Source organism: Euleptes europaea, chromosome 9, assembly GCF_029931775.1.
Source record: "Euleptes europaea isolate rEulEur1 chromosome 9, rEulEur1.hap1, whole genome shotgun sequence".
Taxonomy (NCBI): domain Eukaryota; kingdom Metazoa; phylum Chordata; class Lepidosauria; order Squamata; family Sphaerodactylidae; genus Euleptes; species Euleptes europaea.
Genome location: NC_079320.1, coordinates 65,638,155 through 65,653,546, shown reverse-complemented (window position 1 = coordinate 65,653,546; position 15,392 = coordinate 65,638,155).

Sequence of the window (15,392 nt, the reverse complement as noted above, 5' to 3'; positions counted from 1 at the left end):
GTAGCAGGGAGGTGTGGAGGATTACAGCCACTGAGGTGGGGCAATCAGGAAGAGAGCTAGGCTGGGGGACCGAGTCTGAGAGTCTGAATCTGTATAAGAGTTCTGAGGGGACAGAACTAAGCTTGAAGCTGAATCCGAGTAACAGCTCTGAGGGATAGAACTAAGCTTGAAACTAAGAACGAAAGGAACTTGAGTGAAGAAATCATATAAGCTATTTCTGTGAAGTAATCTTGCGTATATAAATCTGACTCTGTGTTTCCCCTCCAAATTCTGCATTTTCCTTGAAAACCAATCTCTGTGAGTTCTGTTCAATAAACTTCCCTGTTTTGTCTGTTTAAGTTAAAAAGCCTTGTGTCATATTTCTCTCTGAGGTAAATACTAGTGTGGGACTGGAGAAGGAAAATAATCTCCTCACAAATATACTGAGGCCAACGCTTTTCCCACAGCATATACAGGCGGGCTGAGAGAGTGGGATATTGAAGTGGTTGAAAGGGGGGTGCGTCATATATGCATACTCAGTAGCAAGTGAAAAGCCTTCCGTATGTACTCTATGCCAGTTTTATCTTTGATTCATCCTATGATGGGACCACTGGCACTGAAAACAACATGGTTACTATACTTCAATGCTTTGCTGGCTGCCTTTCAACTCAAGTGTTATCAAAGCACTTGACATTTTTTTAAAGGCAAAGCACTTAAAGCTGGAAGAAAGAGGCCCTTGGACCAGGTAAAATGGAGGGGTGTCTGCTGCTATCCACACACCCCCAGTGGCTTCAACAATGGTAGCTGGAAACTGTAGGGAGGAAATGTTAGCTGGAAGGAGATGGGAACATCCCAAGTCCTCCTATTCTACCCAGTTTGCCCAGGCCAGAAATGTTTACAGAGATATTTAACCATTTTCAAGCTGCTTTTCTCTCCAGAGAGACACAAAGTGACTTACATAAAAAAATGCTTACCCCCAAAATCACTGAAGCCATACCCCACAAGACTTTGAAAAATTCTATAATTGACAACCCCTATAGTGCAATAATATGTTAAAGCCATCTGTTGCTACAATCTATGGGTTCCCAGCTTTCAGTTTTAAAAAGGCAAGTCCCTGGCCCTCACCGTTGTGGAGTTCTAAGGGGAAAGGTACAGGATGCACATTGCCCATTTACAACTGCACAATGAAAATGACTAGAGAGTTTGTTTTAATGAAAGCTGGGAACTAGTATTTTATGGTGATAATTATGTTAATCCTCTATGTGTGTGTAAAGTGCCGTCAAGTCGCAGCCGACGTATGGTGACCCCTTTTGGGGTTTTCATGGCAAGAGACTAACAGAGGTGGTTTGCCAGTGCCTTCCTCTGCACAGCAACCCTGGTATTTCTTGGTGGTCTCCCATCCAAATACTAACTAGGGCTGACCCTGCTTAGCTTCTGAGATCTGACGAGATCAGGCTAGCCTGGGCCATCCAGGTCAGGGCGTTAATCCTCTATAGTGAACTATTAAAGTTTTTATTAAATCCCCCCAAAATCTCTGGGGGAAGGGTTAATGTGGTTCTGTTGTATTTTGCATGTTTTAAAATTGTGGAATTCTAAACTGCATTGAGCCACAAGAGACATAACTGTAAATACAAGAGGATGATGGAACAGTGCTAAGATCTCCTGTGGGGAGCCAATAAGACAAGTATCTTTTCCTTTTGTAAGTCGCAGGTCTGATTCTGACCGAAGAGGTTAGTGATTAATAGGACACATGAAAACATTTATTTACAATGGCATTTATCTCTCAAATGTTTTGTTAAGATAATTTTCAAAAGCCCATTACATTTAAAAGATGTACAAGGCATCTTCACGCATGGAAATATGCCGCATCCCCAATTGTGGAGATTCCTGTCAAAATAGGGCGAAGGGAAGATTCTACACTCCCTGCAATAGAATTCCCTGCTAAGATTCCCATCTGCTGTGGCAATGAAAGAGGGATTTCAGTTTTCCTCCTAGGAAGATGGACAATGAGACTGCAGAGGAGGATGGGGGGTGGGGGAAAGTCACCATAGATGCAGGATCCTTTCCAGCTGCAGACATGTTTAAAAAAGAGGGGCAGAGGAACTTCCAGGATGTTTCCCTAACTAAATCTTCAGACAGTTCCAAGCAATAAGACATGTATGTGTGTGTGTGTGTTAAGTGCCGTCAAGTCGCTTCCGACTCATGGCGACCCTATGAATGAAAGTCCTCCAAAATGTCCTATCTTTGACAGCCTTGCTCAGATCCTGCAAACCGAAGGCTGTAGCTTCCTTTATTGAGTCAATCCATCTCTTGTTGGGTCTTCCTCTTTTCCTGCTGCCCTCAACTTTTCTTAGCATGACTGTCTTTTCCAGTGACTTTTGTCGTCTCATGATGTCCAGCTTTAAGTGCTTTGCCTTTTAAAAAATGTCAAGTGCTTTGATAACACTTGAGTTGAAAGGCAGCCAGCAAAGACATTGATACAGCATGCAAATACACCTACAGATTTATTGAAGTAGGTTTGTAAAATGCAATACTACTGAATGAGCTGCAGGGCTAGTATGAATATGAATGTTTTTTTAAAAAAATGCTTTACAGGTAGAAAACTTGGTTTCCTGATCTTAATTTGAAATCTAGACTTATCACGGCTTTCTGACTCATGCCCTGATTTAATAGTGATGTGCAGGTACTGCCCACTAGTGGTGTTCATGTTCAATTGGCATATACTTTTTTTTAAAAAGCACGGTAGAGATTTGTACATTTGTTAAAGATAGCTTCAGAGGGTAGTCGTGTTGGTCTGCAGTAAAACCGCTAGATTCGGGTTCAGTAGCACTTGGGAGACCAACACGATTTTTGAGGTATATGCTTTCTAGAGTCAAAGCTCCCCCAAAATCTTGCTGGTCTCTATGATGCTGCTGGATTCTCATCTAGCTGTCGTAAATTCATGGCTGTATATGCAATGCATATGATTGACCTACGGAATTATACATAATTTGAGCATTGCTGAACTCTTCTGAAGAAAAACGTCATGAGCATGCGAGCAAATGGGTCACAATATGTTTCTCCATCTAGACTTTTTACCTCTGGAATTACTTAGATCACTGAATGATAATGACAAAGGCTAAAACAACAGGGAGGGGCTGTGGCTCAGTTTGCAGCGCATCTGCGCTGGGCATACAGAAGGTCCCAGGTTCAATTCCCTGCACCTCTGGTTAAAGGGACTAGGCAGGTAGGTGATGTGAAAGACCTCTTGCCTGAGACCCTGGAGAGTTGCTGCCGGTCTGAGTAGACAATACTGACTTTGATAGACCAAGGGTCTGATTCAGTATAAGGCAGCTTCATGTGATTTAAATCAAATTCACCATCCAATGTGAATGAGATACTAAGGATTTATGTGAGATGGTTGTAGAGAGACATTATCCTTAGTGACAAAAGACACAATTCATCAGCTATATTCCTTTTATGTTCTTTATGTTTCAAACGAACCAACACTTTTTTAAAATCCTGTTCTAGTATATCTCCGTTTTGTTTATTTATTTATACCCCACCTTTCTCCCGGGGGGGGGGGGAACCCAAAGCAGTTTACAACATAATTTTCTCCTCTTCCAGTTTATCCACACAACAACAATCCCGTGAAGTAGGCTAGCCTAAGAGAGTAACTGCCCCAAAGTTACTCAGTGAGCTTCCAGGGCAGAGTGGGGATTCAAACCTGGGTCTACTAGATCCTAGTCTGATACTCAAACCACTGTAACATGCTAGTGAGAAAGTTATGGCAGGAATATAGAGGAAACTTGCAAAGTACCGACAACAAGATACACAGTTTTCATATGCGTTTCTGAATGTTGGGTAGGCTTAACAAAGCCTCATTAAAATCAACTGTAATTTAAGCTTGAATGCCTGAAAGTTTCTAAACTTTTCCTAAGCCTGCTCGGTCTTCTCTTCCCCTCCCCAGTCTCAATGGTTCCTCCCTCCTGCCTCTTTATCCACCTTGCTGCTACCCTCTTATTTGCTCTTCCTCCCTTGTTCCGTCACTAGGGTTGTCAGGCCCCTCTTTGCCATTGGTGGGAGGTTTTTGGGGTGGAGCCTGAGGAGGGTAGGGTTTGGGGAGGGAAGGGACTTCAACACCATAGACGCCAATGGCCAAAGTGGCCATTTTCTCCAGGTGAACTGATTTCTATCGGCTGGCGATCAGTTGTAATAGCAGATCTCCTGCCACCACCTGTAAGTTGGCAGCCCTACCCATCACCAGTCCCAGTCCACAACAGTTGAGGACTAATGGCTTCATCATGGCAGAAGAGTTAAAGGGTTTTTGGTAAGAAAGAAGTCAAGCACAAGAAATCCCTTGAATCTGAAAACTCCTACAGTGAAACAGGAAATAGATTCCATAGCAATACACAGTGTCTTGATCTGTGTATCTCCTTTTTGGCAAAATAAAAGAGATTCTTTAAGCAGTCATTTATCTTATGACCATGTCATGGGAAAAGTAGAACATTTGACCCTCACAATGAAGTCATAGGAGCCTGACAATATAAATAAATCCAAACGGGTAGTCTGTTATAGGAAAACAAAAGTTGGGCGCCACTTAATAAATAATTTTTGTGTGTACGTTGTTGTGGATTAGAGTCCTCTTCATCTGGCTGCTGTTTCTCAGGAGGACACACTTCATGTATCTGATGAAGTGGATTCTAGTCCACAGAACCTTATGCTATAATAAACATGTTGGTCCTCACTGTAAGCCTGTGTTTTGAAAGTCATTAATTTATAAATAAAACGGGCCCAGTTTAAAGGCTGACAGCATTTGTTCCATTTATGCACTCAGTCTTTTTTAAATGGACTTTTGAATTAAAACAACGACCCCTTTTTTTGCCTGTGGAAAATCTGAAATATTAAATATAAACATCTTGTTGTCACATGCACTGCCCGACCTCCCGCCCTGGTCATGGCAACCACACCAGAGACTCAATGGACTGTCTAAGCATTAAAGCCTGCTGCTCTGGGCTAGCGCTCTGCTGCATAACCAGGCTGTCCCGGACAAGAGAACGGGTCACCCCTGCAGAACCAGCCAAAGGGAAGCCATAACACCAAAGCGGGAGCATCACGTCACTCTCTCCTGCTGCCCCCCCCCCCCCGTATCCTGTGAGAAAAACATCTGCCGCATCCCTGGAGTGTAAAGATTCACACCTTCCTGAGGTACTGTCGAACATGAGAAGATCAAGTCAAGACATCCTGGAGATATGTAAATCATTGGTGCCAGCTTAGTTTACAAATTGTCACTTTGCCCAATCTTTGCTGCCAAAGTCTTTGATCCCTATTGTTTTAGATAGAAGCCATCTGGGGGAATCTCAAACCCCCCCCACCCCAGAGAAGGGTATATTTTGCCCTCCCTGACAGAGCAGTAAGGCTCTTGATCCTGCCCTACCTCTCCCTCCATATATAGTGTGTGTTGAGTTTTGCGGAGCTCCACACCCCCCTCCTTTCCGGTGACTTGGCTGGCTCAAGTCTCCAATACATCCCTCTCCCATTCCCTCCTATATTTCATGTTGTACCTATATGCCATGGATTTTGGACATCTCCACTTCTAGATCGGTAACGTATTACCCAATCAACAATATCCTCTCCTTTGAGAAACGTCTCTAATCCTACCTCCTTTTTATTCTTAGTTTCTTGTATGTATGTATTTGCAACACTGAATGAATGAATATATAAACACTTTTAATCTGGAAATCCTTGGTCTGTCGTTATTCTGAGATTCGCTGAAAACAACCCTGGTATACACTGGGTGATTCCGCTATATCAATAAATTAGTGCCACTGCTCATGCTAATTTCCCCAGTCAAAGAGCAGCTTTGGTAACAATCTGAATACTGTTTTTGGTTTTGGGGTCTCTTTCTCCAACTCGTGAATATATTCCATCCTTTCCCTTTGATATACTGGCATATTATCTTTAGTCACTGATTTCCTTGAATCTTTCAGAAGCATTTTGAACAATGAAGTGACAAGTGAATTAAAGCTGCTGCCACACAAATTCTGTTCAACTCATAAAATTTGATTGAGTGCCATCCAAATGCTTGTCTGTGCTGAAAAGCAATCACCTTTTGCAGTAGCCCTTAGAAGGAATTTTTTATTTTATTTTTAATGTTCTAGTCCTTGTGTGTGTGTGTGTGTCTGTTAAGTGCTGTCAAGTCGCTTCTGACTCATGAGGACCCTATGAATCTGTGTCCTCCCAAACATCCTGTTGTTAACAGCCTTGCTCAGATCTTGCGAACTGAGGGCCGTGGCTTCCTTTATAGAGTCAATCCATCTCATGTTGGGTCGTCCTCTTTTCCTGCTGCCTTCAGCTTTTCCTAGCATTATTGTCTTTTCCAGTGACTCTTGTCTTCTCATAATGTGACCAAAGTACAATAGCCTCAGTTTAGCCATTTTCGCTTCTAGGGACAGTTCAGGCTTGATTTGATCTATAGCCCACTTATTTGTTTATTTGGGCAGTCCATGGTATCCGTAACACTCTTCCAACACCACATTTCAAGGGAAACTACTAGTCCTTGGTGCAAAAGAATAAATGCATGACCCCTCTGCCAAACACAGGTCTCATAATTTGAGGGATTACTGTTTTCTGTATATTTACTTAACCCATATGCTTCCTAAAGTGATGACCCACAGATATTTTGGTGCCCACAGCAGAGATTACCAAATCCCTTCTTTTCTGCTTTGTATTAGTACCTCAAAATCTATTGCCCAAGATTGGCTGTTTCACCCCAGCTATGATTTGTGCTGGACCTTGGGGGTTGTTAGGAGAAGAAGGAGGAGGAGGAGTTGGTTTTTATGTGCCGACTTTCTGTACCACTTAAGGAAGAATCAAACTGGCTTGCAATTACCTTCCCTTCCCCTCCCCACAACACACACCCTGTGAGGTAGGTGGGGCTGAGAGTGTGTGACTAGCCCAAGGTCACCCAGATGGCTTCATGTGCAGGAGTGGGGAAACAAATCCAGTTCACCAGATTAGCCTCCCCCGCTCATGTGGAGGAGTGGGGAATCAAAACCGGTTCTCCAGATCAGAGTCCTCCGGCCCAAACCACCGCTCTTAACCACTATACCACGCTGGCTAGAGATCCTTAATCTCCAGGATCCCAAACTCAGGGCGCAGGCTCTTGACACATTGAAAGTACTAACAGAAGTACTTTCATACACACTAGGAAATACATGCTCTCTGCAAATGTGTGTAGGCACAGTGATGTGGCTTTGAAGACATGGGATCATTCACTGTCCATAAAATTCAAATTCAAAACTGTAAAACTGTGTGCTAAATGTAAAATGTACTTGAGCCTTTAGTGTCAAATTGTTGTTTCCTGTCCTCAAAACAATGCAAGGACTTTGTATCGAGTGTGTGATGGCAGTTTTGTGCTTTCTAGACTCACACCAGCTTTTCTCTGTTGGAGTAAGCAATGTCTGCTGTCCAGAAGATGAGAAGAACCCTGCAGGGGGCAGCAAGAGGAAAGGCTAGTCAGATAGAATAGTTGGGTCAGCAGCACCTTTGTTTTCTGGTAGGTGTCATTCCTTGCCTGTCTCCAGACTGCTACTCTTAAGGGCAATATCCTCCTCCTCCTCGTCCTTGGAAGTTCCACAAAACAGAACCCTCTCTTAGCTAGCCATGTTACTGCACCCCCACAAACACATGAAATTCATTCAGGCCGACATAGGGAATTAGCATGCATGTTTGTGCAGGGAGTGGGAAACCGAGATTGCCTAAAAAGGTAGCTGTGAGTAGTGAGCAAGAAAAGGACAATAGATATAAAGGTTTAAAAAGGAATATGGAGTTTACTGAGGGATTTGATACAATAGTGGGGAGGGGGGGATTTATCCTAAGCAAATACTAAATCGAAGCACAGACAAATAGCCCGTTTCCTATCCAAACAATATCACAACACCACACTAAAATCAACCAGAGCTACTCCGATTTGGAGCAAGAGCTACTGTTAAGCTAGAAATGTAAATGTGGGAAAGATTATGGAATAGGACTGAGGAGAAATGGAATCAGTTGAAACAGAGGTTTCCAGTTCCTTATATATAGGAATGATTTAAAAAGGTAAAGGTAAAGGTCCCCTGTGCAAGCACCGGGTCATTCCTGACCCATGGGGTGACGTTACATCCCGACGTTTACTAGGCAGACTTAGTTTACAGGGTGGTTTGCCAGTGCCTTCCCCAGTCATCTTCCCTTTACCCCCAGCAAGCTGGGTACTCATTTTACCGACCTCGGAAGGAATTATTAATGTAGTTTTATTTGTTGAGTCCTAAACTTTAAGATCAGCTTTCTGCAACAGCATCAGAGGAGTGTGCAAATTAACACAGTACAGGGGGTACTACCTTTTTGGCCCAAGTAAACAAAGCAGGGGGTGGAGGGGGGGAGAAGAGGGTTGTACTTGGATATGCTTGAGGCAAGCCAAGCCAGAGTGGCACCAGCAGCATCTCAGGTATTGTCTTTAGAATTGGCTGGTGTCTGGGCAGGGGGGTGCTGACGGCCATAAGCCATGCCTGTTCCCTTCTCCTATGCTTCTGGCCCCATTAGTGCTGCCAGTGCCTCGGTTGCTTAGGCACCAAGCAAAATGATGTAGTGTGGCACATGTAAGGGGGGGGTTACCTACCCCTATAACCATGATCATAAAACCAGTAGAATAAAATTAGAATGCAATTTAAAAACCAATTTCCCCCTCCGCTCCTGTAGTGTAGTGCTTAAGAGCGGTGGTTTGGAGCGGGGGAGTCTGATCTGGAGAACCGGGTTTGATTCCCTGCTCCTACCCACGAAGCCAGCTGGGTGACCTTGGGCTAGTCACACTCTCTCAGCCCCACCTACCTCACAGGGTGCCTGTTGTGGGGAGGGGAAGGGAAGGATATTGTAAGCTGGCTTGATTCTGCCTTAAGTGGTAGAGAAAGTTGGCATATAAAAACCAACTCTTCTTCTCCTCCTCCTCCTTCTCCTCCTCCTCCTCTCTGAGTTACATAAGCTATCAACGTTTCCCAAACATGCTGTCGACTCGTGTGTATCTAAACTGTATTTTCTTCCCTTTTGCACCAGACTCCAGAGAGCCGAGGGCTTCCTTCCTTCCAGCACCTCGCCCTGATATTAGGCAGGTGCAGCGTCATTAAAAAGCAGAGCCCAGTCCCCTCGTCACTCATTTGCTGCCACATCGGCCTCACTGTCGGAGCCGGTGCTGCTTCCCATAGCAGCGCTCTGAGTCAGCAAGGAGCCGTTTGGCTCTGTGCAGTGCTCCAGCTATGACGCGGAATATCAAATAAAACTGCCACCCCCCCTCCCCGAGGCCAGGATTAAATTTAAAAATAACTCCAGGTCTAAAGACTTCTTAAGTGCCCTAGTTCCCATCTGGATTTCCATTTTAAGGCCAGGCATGCGCAGGTGGTCTTGGCTGCGTGAATAATGCATCTCTCTTCAGGAGCCAAGTTTGTGATTGCCACATGATTATTCATGTATGGCCTTTAAATGAGCCAGGATAGTCTTTTCCATTCAAAATTGTTGGCACACGCCCTGACTGATGTACTCCATGAGAAAGAAATTCTGAAAACATACAGGCCCACTTTTCACGGAAGATTTTGATGCTCTCTTGCCGTGGAGCAAAAAAAAAAAGTGATTTAAATTTATTTTTCATGGGCGTGATTTAAATTCATGTTTTTATATCCCCATCAATCCAGAAGCAGTTTTGGTTTTTCGTGGGAACAAAGCAAGCAGTATTCTACAATGGTTTGGTCTGTCCCCTTCTGAAAAGCTCATGGTTTATGCCTGCCCCCAACTCCGCCCAGCAGATTACCCAGTGCAGTTCACATCTGTGGACACAGCCCTAGCCAAAAAAAGCACCAGTCCCTCCGGTTTCCTTATATAACTTTTCTATTTACCATGCTCCCCGTCCCCCCCATACTTGGCCACCCCCCTTTTCCCAGTCTTTGACAGACGGTCATCATTGTGCCCCCCCCCCCGGTAGAGCTCCGGCCATCCATTGCCAGGAACTTCCATCCAGATAGAGAAGGGAGACCCAGAGCAGACTGGCTGCCCCTCTTCAGAAGTTTTGGCTTTGATTTGCCACTCTCAGGATGCTCCCCCAACACACACACACAGGATCGCACCGGCAGGAGGGAGACGCAGAGCAGACTTGCTGCCCCTTTTCAGAAGGGTGATGGGAGTTTTGGCTTGGATTTGCAGGAGGAAGATCTGTCCTGCCTTGGAGGGAGGCTGTCCCCTGGGCTTGAAACTCTCCCAGCCAATCGCCGTTCACAGGGGAGGAGAAATTAGCCGACATGGGCGGGGACAATTGGTCTGAACCCAGAAACTTTTTTCATGGAGCGAAAAAAACCAACGTGTAGCAACCACAAAGAACAGACCAACACAGGTTTGAGAAGATGCAGAGTTGATGTGGTTTTTCTGCTAAAACTCGAAGCGTTCATGAAAAATCAAAAATTTGAAGCCGGGCAAAACAAAGGCAAAACCGCGCCAAACCTCCGTGAAAAAATGACCACAGAGTTTGCCTGCATGTCCCTATGCGGTGGGGCTTTTTTATCCTAATCTCCTGCCCACACAGAGGTAGATCTACTGTGAAACTAATGAAGCTTAAGCTTCAGGACCCCTAATCCTGGAGGGGCCCCCGAACCAACTTTTTTTAATGAGTTAATTTCTCAACAAAATCGATGGAGTTTTTTTTAGTGATCGAATCATAAGCCAATGGGTTGAAGTACTTAATATTGATTTTAGAATATGCTCTAATACCCATTTCATATGGCCTCAAAATGTCCCTGTAATTGGTCAAATTTCAAAATTTTCTTGGGGGCTTGCAGCGCTCGAACCCCCAGCTGTAATGGCTCCCTGAGCTTGCCAGAATCTATTCACAGCCTACATTTTGGCAGCTGGATCCTCAAATACTTCATTGGTGCACAGCTTAATAGTTCTGTAGTTTTATTTTGTCACTGTATGGCCCATATTCAAGGACTCCACCCCACCCCCCTGTTCTTCACCATTTGGGCCTCAAGGTCTTTGCAAGGGCAGCAAGGCCCTTTGGACCTTGTTGGGCGATGCCCTATTGTTGCTGGTTGCGAAGGGGCCCCCATAACAGATCAAGCTTCAGGGCCCCAAAAATGTAGGTCTGCCACAGTGTCCACATACAAGCCCCATAGTGTCTCCCATTTGACAGCCTCTCATCTCATTCCTGAGCTGGGGGCCAAATGAGCTTAGGAGGTGATCAGCCCCCTACACCGGTGTCTGTGTCACTTGGTCCACCTTTGAGAGAGAGGGAACCCCTCTGGGCGGCTGTGACTCCATTTTCCTGAATCTCGTGATTCAATGCGAGCTTAAAATGGACTTCTGATCGGACCACAAGCTGAAGAAGATTTTCGAAACGCACTCTGGGTCGACCTTGCGTTCTTGTCAGGTCCATCTCTGTTCTGGCTATAAGCCTTGAATCATGCCGGCTGCATCCGGCTCTTGCACTATTATCACATGTTTTGTTTAACAAACTGAGCGAACTTAGCTCTGTTTAGTTTGTTTTTCTTTCTGTTTTACGGCTTACCGCTCAACACGGCACAGCTATCTACATATTCTTGTACAACTTGCTCCATCCTGGCATGGACACTGGCATAGGGCCACTTGCGGCGGCCCCTCAGGACTGCTGCAGCAGTGCAGCCCTTGGATGCCGGCTCAGCCTCCTGCCAGTGTCCTTCCAATGCAAGGGCTCGTGCTGGCATCCTGGGAGGTATTCCTGGGATGTTCTTGGGGCAGGGCTGCTGGTAGGCTGCCTCCTAACTCCTTTCAGCCTGGGAATGCCCCCTTCAGAAATAGTGGTGCTACGCCAGCTTTTTGTTATTTTTTTTTTACGGCTATGTTTTGTTATGGCTATTTTCCCCATTTTGTCGTGGTGCAGGCAAGGAGCGAGGGCTGGAAGCTGGAAGCGTAGTCTGGGGAACAGTCCAAGGTCATCCACAGTTCAGGCAAAGTCCAAGATCTCAATACCGGCAAGGGAAGTCTGAGGCGTTAGTCAAAGTCAGTCCAAGAAGTCAGGATACCAGGAATCCAAAGTATAGCAGGGAAACAAGGCCGGTACACAAGGAGGTTGGTGACAAGTTGCTTGCACAACAGCCAAGCTGAACTGATGGCTTAAATCCCTTCTCCTGCTGCTGTAGCAGAGCCAGCTGATGCTGATGAGGTTGAGTTCACAGGTGGTGCTTCAGCCCTGCTCTTCCTCATCACTGCTGCTGAGGAGGTTCCTCTGTAAAGCCTTCAGTCTAGCACTCTGCCGTCTCTGCTGCATTGCCAGATGTACCTGTTTTCTTCTCTGCTCCAGTGGCCTCTGGAGACACTGCATGTTGCAAGGTGTCAGGTCCAACTGGCGTCCTTGAACTGGCAGGCTGCAGGCATGGTGAGTCCTCTCCTGACTTTGGCTGATCCTCTATTCTGGCAGGCTGTAGGCCCTGTGTTTGTTCCTGTGGGACTTCTGCCTGAGGATGTCCCTCTGTTCTGGCTTCTATTTCCCCTTCATCAGAGGAGGTCTCTGCAGGCTGACTCATGACACATTTCGGCATTTTTGTTTTTAAACGGGTCCCCTCCCCCGCAGCATTGTCGCGAATCCTCGGCCACACTGTCCCCGGCCGCTGCCGTTCTCAGGAATAAGCTGCCAGTTTGCTTCAGTCTTGAATCAAAGCACAGTTCCCTGTCAATGGTGTCCACTTTTCTAAAGTTTTAAAAACTCTGCAAAATTTGATCTGGGAGATAGACAGTGCGATCCTAAGATGAGTTACAAGCCTTCTAAGACTATTGAAATGAAAGGCTTAGAAGGGTATAAGTGTGCTTAGGATGGCACTGACGTTGCTTTTATAATGCCCAATTACCTTTGTATCAGGTATTTGTATATTAAATTACCTGTATGTTTGCCCCAATGGGGTGTCAGAGTGAGGCAAAGAGCATTTGTAAAAGGCCTTTTTAGGTTGGGGAAATGGTGTGTAAGAGGATGGTGACTGTTATGTATGTAAATAGCTAGGCATGTAAGCAGGGGGAAACCTAGGAGCTTGAGTACCCGACGAAGGCTCCTAGAGCCTGCTCGCGCCATTGGCCCCAGCCAGCGCGCCCCATTGGCCCTAAGCCGGGACACGCCATTGGCGACCCGGGGGTTGTTCCCCCCTATCACGGATCGGGGGGGAGTGGCCGCAGGTGGCCGGGGGGGGCATATAAGCGGGGCCAGTTTACACAGTTCCCCAGTTCTGTTCCTGTACTTCAATAAAGCGGTTGCTGTTTGAACTCCGTCTCCGACCTCATGTGTCCTCCCCACGCGGACTTAACAGTGACCCCACCCATCGTGCTTCCAATCTGAATCAGATGCACCTGCGACGGCTATTGAAAGAAGCAGCTCCATTCACAGAACTTCCAGCATCACATCTGGATTGGCTCCATGATGAGTTAAATGTGCGTAACGTGAGCTGAGAAACAGCTAAGAAGGGCCAGTAGTTGGAAGGGAGACCACCAAGGAAGGCTCTGCAGAGGAAGGTAATGGCAAACCACCTCTGCTTCTCACTGGCCTTGGAAGCCCCTTGGTGGGGTTGCCATAAAGTCAGTTGCAACTTGATAGCACTTATGTACCCCACCCCCCGCTAAAGCGGCAAGCCTTCAGGGCCCTTAACAAAAGGAATGTAACGCTTCTCACTGACTGTCAATATCTCCTGAATAGGCCTTAGGAAACTGCTCTGTCCAAGCGCCCATTAGGGCCTAGAGATGACTTCCCAGCTGAAGCGAGGGAGTTGGTATGTCTGTTTATAAAGAAAAGGCAGTTGGGACTCTGGAAGAGACAGAGACAAACAGACACTGCTGTGAGATGGCAGAAGCATCTTGGGGTGCCGGCATCTCTCTTAGTCTACCTGGTCTGTTGGGGATAAAGGCCCAGTGTGTCTGGTGGGCATCCAAGATTAAGGCAAGCTGGAGGTAACCCTCAACACTAGAGCTGGATAGCAGGATACTTGCTGCAGGGACCATTCTTCCCTTGTGGAGTTTCCCTTTTCCAAGGAGGCTGTGTCCTCTGACAAGGATGGGATGTTTCTGTCTCTCTCTGTGGGCGAAAACACATGGTCACTTTATCCTCCTTTAATCCCTGTTTTAGCCAGGATCGAACGCACATTAGGTGAAACGCATGCGTTCGATCCTGGCTGAATCCTGGCTGAAACAGGGATTAAAGGAGGATAAAGCGACCGTGCGTTTTTGCCCTGTGCGTCTCTGGGGATGTGATGTGGGGTAGTGGATTTACTGCCCTGTGGAAGAGCAAGATTCGAGTCCAGTAGCACCTTAAAGACCAATAAGATTTCCAGGGTATCTTCAGAGGGTAGCTGCGTTGGTCTGCAGTAGAACAGATAGATCTGAGTCCCGTAGCATCTTAGAGACCAACAAGATTTTTGGGGTGTAAGTTTTCAAGAATCAGGTATCAAGTATCTGACAAAGGGAGGGTTCCCTCTCAAAAGCTTATACCCCCCAAAATCCTGTTGGTCTGTAAGGTGCCATTGGATTCAAATCTTGCTCTTCTGTTGCCGACCGACATAGCTACCCGCCTGAAGCTAGCTGTCCTGTAGAAATGGTCTTTGCTTCCCCCTGTGCTCCACCTGTAGTTTGTAAATAAAGCAAAGATCACAAACACATCACAAGTCTCCAGTGCTCTGTCCTCCAAAGGGAGCCAACCCTGGTAAGCACTAGCCCCTTGAATTTTTCAGTGTTTGGGGAAGTGGGGCACACATAATAGGATGTATCGGGTCAGGATGCAGATAGAGAAACATACCCAGTTTCCCCCCCTAAAATAATGTTTCTAATGGAAAACTTGCCAACATGATAGCATTTTGGGGAGATGATTAAATATGATTTAAAAGAAAACAACACAACAGTCTTTATTTTCCACCCTCTGGTATGCATCGGATGACTAAAGGTTAGTCATCAGCAGCATTCCCAAGCTTTTAGCTCAAGGTGACCTACATATAGTCATTTAGTTTAGGGATGACTCATAGTTATATCAAAGGGAATGTGATGACATTATGAATGCTAAAAAAAAAAACTTAAGCAAACTTTCTGTGACAGGGCATCAAGAGAAGTATTGCACTGGTAGCATGGGGAAGGCTGGGTCCCACCAAGATCCATCCAATGCAGCATTTTGCTTCTGATGACTGTTGAATCTGCTACTATCTGTATCACAGAAACGTCCAAGTAATGGTAAACATCTCTTCAGGGATTCCTGTGGAAGGGATTTTGGTCTGCACAGTATGGTTCTTTCACTTCCCTCCTCCTATAGCAGCCATCAGTGCCCTTCCCACCCCTGTGCTGCCGCTGGAGAACAGATGGCTCCCAGAAGGAGGAAGGAGTTGGAGGTTTACAGAAGGAATGGAGAACTGGTGAAAAAA